General features: G+C 51.7%; 1 pseudogene; it reads left to right on the top strand.

The window, feature by feature from the left end:
• Nucleotides 1-2,215: 2,215 nt before the first annotated feature.
• On the top strand, nt 2,216-6,518 carry LOC101957559 (cell division cycle 5-like protein pseudogene; annotated as a pseudogene).
• Nucleotides 6,519-6,858: the final 340 nt, after the last annotated feature.

The following is a 6,858-nucleotide window of genomic DNA, read 5'->3' on the forward strand; positions in this document are numbered from 1 at the left end:
GGAAAGCTCTTACCGCCCCTAGTATAGAAAACTCCCCCCTCCAGAGGGAGACCCCCACTAACCTGGGTGTTGGGTGGAGCTCATATACATGCCTCAAGGGTTGAGGAAAGTCCCCCCTCCAGAGGGAGACCCCTCAATCCTGGGTGCCAGGGGAAGCTACCACCAATCCTAGGGTCATTGGGACTCCCCCCTCCAGAGGAACGACCCCTGGACCCTGGGTATCAGTGGGAGCTCCTATACCATTGGCCCCAGGGTTGAGGGGTGTCCCCCCTCCACAGGCAAGACTCCTGGAAACCTGGGTGCCGGTGCGTGCTCCAACCGACACCCAGGTTTGAAGATGTCTCTTCTCCAGGGGCAAGACCTCTCAAACATGGGTGTCCGGGAAGCTCCCACTGACCCCCAGTGTCAAGGGGACTCGCCCCTCCAGGGCAGAGACCACTGTAACCTGGGTGTCGGGGAGTTCCCATCTCACCTGGGGTCGAGAGGACACCCCCTCCAGAGGGGAGACTCCTTGAACCTGGGTATTGAGGGAGCTCCCACAGCACCTGGGGTCTAGTGGACTCCCCCCCTCAAGGGGGGATATCCCTCCAACCGGGGAGTCAAGGGGACTCCTTCCTTCAGGAGCGAGACCTCTGGAATCTGGGTGTCGGGGAGAGCTCCTACCACACCTGCGGTAGAGGGGATTCTGCCCTCCATGGGGGAGACCCCTCCAACCTGGATGTTAGGGGGAGCTCCACTGCCCCTGGAATTGAGAGGACTTCCCCCTTTAGGGGGGAGAAACTTTGAACCTGGGTATGAAGGGGACCTTCCACCACCCCGGGGTCGGGGGGTGGGGGATTCCGTCATCCAGGAGGGAGCCCTCTTGAACCTGGTTGTCACGAGGAGCTCCCACAAGCCCCAGGGTTGAGGGGACTCCCCTTTGAGGGGGGAGACCCTTGGAACCTGAGTGTTGGGGAAAGCTCCCACCGCCCCCAGGGTCAAAGGGACTCCACCCTACAGGGGACAAGACCTCTCAAACATGGGTTCAGGGGGAGCTACCACTGCCCAGGGTTAAAGGGACTCCTTCCTACAGGGGGGAGACCCCTTGAACCCAAGTGTTGGGGGAGATCTCACCACCCCCAGGGTCGAGGGGACTCCACCCTACCTGGGGGAGACCCATGGAACCTAGGTTTTGCGGGGAGATCTCACCACACCCAGGGTCAAAAGGACTCTCCCCTCCAGGGGGAGAGCCCTCAAACCTGGGTATCAAGGAGAGCTTGTATATCATTGCCCTCAGCGTGGATGGCAGTTCCACCACCATGGGTGAGACCCCTTGAACCTGGGTGTAGGCGGGAGCTGGTATACCCTCACCCACAGTGTTGAGGGGAGTTCCCCCTCCAGGGGGGAGACCCCTAATTCCTGTATGTTGGAGGGAGCTCTCACCACTCCCATTATTAAGGGGACCCTCCCTCTAGGTGGGAGACCTCACTACCCTGGGTGTCAGAGGGAGTTCCCACCACCCCCAGGTTCAATGGGACTCCCACCTACAAGGGGGAGACCCTTTGAACCTGGGTGTCAGGGTGAGCTCCTACCAACCCCAGGGTAAATGGGACTCCACACAGGTGAGAGACCTCTCAAACCTGGGTGTCCAGGGAGTTCTCACTGCCCCCAGGTCGAGGGGACTCCACCCTCCATGGGGAAGACACCCCACTACAGGGTGTCTGAGGGAGCTCACACTGCAACAGGGGTAGAGTGGACTCCCTCCTTCTGGGGGGAGTTCCCTGGAATCTGGGTATCAGGGGAAGTTCCCACAACACCCAAGGTAGAGGGGACTACCCCCTCCAGGGGAGGGGAGATTCCTTGAACCTAGGCATGGGGGGAGCTCCAACAGCACCTTGGGTCGAGGGGACACCCCCTCCAGGGAGGAGACTCCTTGAACCTGGGTGTCAGAGTGCGCTCCCACAGCACCCAGGTTCGAGGGCACTCCCACCTCCAGGGGGGAAGTCCCCTCTGACTAGCGTATGGGGGGGGGTGCTCCAGACACCACCACACCCCGGGGTAGGGGGACTCCCTGCTCCAGGTGGGAGGTCCCCTCTGACCCAGGTGTCATAGGGGCGCTCTGGACACCATCTCACAAGGGTAGGGGAGACTCCCTGCTCCAGGGTGGATGTCCCCTGTGACCTGAGTGTTTGGGTGCCCCGACACCACTGCAATGGGGGGGAGCGGACTCCGCACTATGGGGGGAGGTACCCTCTGACCCTGGTATCAGTGGCTGCCCGTACACTACCGCACTCAGGGAAGGGGGGAATCCCCCCCAGGGAGGAGGTCCCTCTTACCTGGGTGTTGGGGGGTGCCGATTCATCACCACACCCAGGGTAGAAGGGACTCCTCCCTCCAGAGAGGAGGTCCCCTCTGACCCGGGTGTGGGGATCACCCTGTTCACCACCAAACAAGGGTCAGAGGGGACTCGGGGGGCACTCCGGGTCTCAAGGTGCAGTGCAACCCCGCCACACCCAGGAGGAAGGGATTCCACCCTCCAGCAGGACCCCTCTAACCAGGGTGTCAGGGGCATCTGGGACACCACTGCACCAGGTGTGGAGGGGATTCCACTCTCCAGGGGGGAAGTCCTCTCTAACCCAGGTGTGTGGGGGGGTGCCCCAGACACTGTTGCACCCGAGGTGGAGGGGACTCAGCCCTCCATGGGGATGTCCCCACTAACCCGGTTGTCGGGGGACACTCCGAACACCTTTGCACCTGGGATAGTGCGGACTTCCCAGCTCCAGGGGAGAGGTCCCCTCTAACCCAGGGGTGGAGGGTGCTCTGGACACCACCACATGCAGGATAGGAAGGTTCCCTCTAACCTGAGTGTCGGGGACTCCACGGACAATGCTGCACCCGGGGATAGGGGATTCTGCCCTCCAGGGGCCAGGTCCCTCCAACCTGGGAGTTAGGGAATGCTTCAGACACTGCCCCACACAGGGGGAAGGGAATCAGCCCTGCAGGTGGGAGGTCTCCACTGACCCTGTTCACACCACACTGCACCCAGGGTTGGGGGGACTCCCCTCTCCAGGTGGAAGGTCTCCTCTGACACGGGTGTGGGGGTTGCCCCATTCACCACTGCATCCAGGGTAGGGGGAACTCCCCCCTAGGTGGGAGGTCCCCTCTATCCCAGGTGTCCTGGGTGCTCCCATACTGCCACTCCCGGGGGGTAGGGGACTCAATCATTCAGGGGGGAGGTCCCCTCTAACCCAGGTGTCGAGGTGCACTGACACAGCCACCCTGGCCAAGGGGGGACTCCGCCTACCACGGGGGAGGTCACCTCTAATCCGGGTATTGGGGGGAGCACTCAGGACACTGCTGCACCAGGGCTGGAGGGGACTCCCCTCTCCAGGGTGCAGGTCCCCTCTGACCCAGGTATCTGGGGGCACCTGATTCACTATTGCACCCAGGGCAGGGGAACTCCCCCCTCCAGGATGGATGTCCCCTCTAACCCAGGTGTCAGGGGGTGCCCTGGTCACCACCACAACTATGGGAGGCCATCCTCGCACTGATTTGAATTACCTCCCTGGCTGAGAGAGAGGCACTTAGACACATCTTGTGTCCAGAGTTTTCCCCACCGTTCTAAGTTCGGAGGGCTTGTCCGTGTGGAGGTGTGACTGGCCACTGCCCCAAGACTCAATCGTCACTCCTGACCTTGAGACACTGCCCCCTTTAATCTTTATTGGATAGGATTTCCCCAGAATTTTTTGTTTTCCAATAAAAGGCCACTCCCTGGGGTGTTCTCTCTCTCTCTCTCTCTCTCTCTCTCTCTCTCTCTCTCTCTCTCTCTCCCTGGGGTGTTCTCTCTCTCTCTCTCTCTCTCTCTCTCTCTCTCTCTCTCTCTCTCTCTCCCTGGGGTGTTCTCTCTCTCTCTCTCTCTCTCTCTCTCTCTCTCTCTCTCTCTCTCTCTCTCTCTCTCTCTCTCTCCTCTTCAGTAAACCTCACTACCCTACTAGGTAGCTTGAGGCTGGAGGTAGGAGAAACTGTCCTGGAGCTGGTTTAAAGGTAATTAGAGTCTGACTTTTTAATTCAAAACTTCCTAGAGATTTCTCAAGTACTGAACCTTCATTTAAGAAATCTGTGCTGGGGCCTGTGCAGTTATCTTCAAAGCAGAAGGTTGCGTTTGGAGGAAGTGGCGGCTCTGGGTCTGGTGACCCAGTCGCTGTTACTACTTTTCGGAAGCTCCTCTCGGCTGGCACACTCTGCCACCAAGATGCCATGAATTATGAGCAAAGGGGGCATGTGGAGGAACACCGAGGTATGAATGGCTGGATCCAAGCATTAAGAAAACAGAATGGTCCAGAGATGAAGAGGAAAAACTCTTGCACTTGGCTAAGTTGATGCCAACTCAGTGGAGGATTATTGCTCCAATAATTGGAAGAACAGCAGCCCAGTGCTTGGAACACTATGAATTTCTCTTGGACAAAACTGCCAGAAGAGACAATGAAGAGGAAACAACAGATGATCCATGAAAACTTAAACCTGGAGAAATAGATCCAAATCTAGAAAGAAAAAAAGACAGCATGGCCTGATCCAACTGATATGGATGAGGATGGACTTGAAATGCTTTCTGAAGCTAGAGCCCACCTGGCTAATACTCAGGGAAAGAAGGCCAAGAGGGAAACAATTGGAAGAAGCAAGGTGTCTTGCTGACCTTCAAAAAAGAAGAGAACTTCGAGCAGTTGGCATAGAAAATCAGAAGAAAAGAAAAAAAGAAGAGAGGAGTTGATTATAATGCTGAATTCCCATTTGAAAAAAAAACTGCTCTTAGTTTTTAGGATACTTCTGAGGAAAACTACCATTCCCTTGATGCAGATTTTAGGAAATTAAGACAACAGGTTCTTGATGGGGAGCTAAGATCTGAAAAAGAAAGAATAGATAGGGGGAAAAAACAGCATTTGAAAAGGAAAAAAGAATCTGATTTGCCATCAGCTATTTTTCAAACTAGTGGTGTTTCTGAATTTACTAAAAAGAGAAGCAAACTAGTTCTTCCTGCTCCTCAGATTTCAGATTCAGAACTTCAGGAAGTTGTAAAAGTAGGCCAGGCAAGTAAAATTGCACTTCAGACTGCTGAGGAATCTGGCATAACAAACTCTGCTTCCAGTACTCTTTTGTCTGAGTACAATGTCACCAACAATAGCATTGCTCTTAGAACACCCTGAGCACAAGCTTCCCAGGACAGAATTCTGCAGGAAGCCAAGAACCTCATGGCCTTGACCAATGTGGACACTCCATTAAAAGGTTGACTTAATGCCCCATTGCATGAGAGTGACTTCTCAGGCATAACTCCACAGCGGCAAGTTGTACAGATTCCAAACACAGTTCTTTCCATTCCATTCAGGACTCCTTCTGATGGAGCTGAAGGACTGACTCTCAGGAGTGGAACAACCCCTAAACCAGTTACTAATTCTACCCCAGGTAGAACTCAGAGACAAATTAAACATTAATCCAGAAGATGGAATAGCAGACTATAGTGATCCCTCTTATGTGAAACAGATGGAAAGAGAATCTCATGAACATCTCTGATTAGGGTTGTTGGGACTTCCTGCCCCTAAGAATGATTTTGAAATTGTTTTACCTGAAAATGCTGAGAAGGAGCTCTAAGACTGGAAAGTGGATGATACTTACATTGAAGATGCTGCTGACGTGGATGCTCAGAAGCAGGCCATAGAGATGCAGAGCAGGTAAAGGAAATGAAACTAATACACAAATCTGTCCAGAAAGATTTGCCAAGACCATCTGAAGTAAATGAAACTATTCTAAAACCCTTAAATATAGAACCACCTCTAACAGATTTAAGAAAAGTGAAGAAATAATCAAAAAAGAAATGATTACAATACTTCATTTTAACCTTCTACATCATCCCTATGAGCCATCTGGAAATAAAAAAGGAAAAACTGTTGTATTTGGTACTAACAATTCTGTGCACATTGCTTATCTGGAACATAACCCTTATGAAAAGTTCTCCAAAAAAGAGATGAAAAAGGCCCAAGATATTCTGGTGCAGGCGATGGAAGTGGTAAAACAAGGAATGAGCCATGGAGAACTCTCCAGTGAAGCTTATAACCAGGTATGGGAAAAATGCTACAGTCAAGTTTTATATCTTCCTGGGCAGAGCCGCTATACATGGGGTAATCTAGCTAACAAAAAGGACAGAATTGAATCACTTGAAAAGAGGCTTGAGATAAATAGGGGTCACATAATGACAAAGCTAAGAGAGCTGCAAAAATGGAAAAGAAGATGAAAATTTTGCTTGTAGGTTATCAATCTCGTGCTATGGGGCTCATGAAACAGTTGAATGACTTGTGGTATCAAATTGAGCAGGATCACTTAGAGTTAAGCACTTTTGAACACCTCAAAAAACATGAAGATTCTGCTATTCCCCAGAGGCTAGAGTGCCTAAAAGAAGATGTGCACAACAACAGGACAGAGAGAAAGAGCTTCAGCATAGATGTGCTGATTTACTGATGAAGAAGGAGAATTTCCAGTCAAAATTCTGAAGCATAGTTTATATTCTGTCATAGGACAAATTAATTGCTGGTTTTCATACTCTGCAAAGCTGAAACTGATGTTTATCTTCATTGACAAATTTACCCACCATCTGTGGCTTTTTGGTTGTTTATTTTAAATAATATCAATCTTACATTCTATGTTAAGGACTTTTAATGTACCAGGAAGAATAAGGGTTTAAATTATTAAGATGAGGATTCTTTTACCAGTGTCATGTTCACAAGAATTTTTAGTTTTGGCCTTTTAATTTAAAAAGCCTGACTCTAAATTGCTGTCTGTGAGTAAACCCTTGAATAAAAATAAAATATTTTTTAAAAAGAAAAAAAAAGA

Source organism: Ictidomys tridecemlineatus, chromosome 12, assembly GCF_052094955.1.
Source record: "Ictidomys tridecemlineatus isolate mIctTri1 chromosome 12, mIctTri1.hap1, whole genome shotgun sequence".
NCBI classification, from domain to species: Eukaryota; Metazoa; Chordata; class Mammalia; order Rodentia; family Sciuridae; genus Ictidomys; species Ictidomys tridecemlineatus.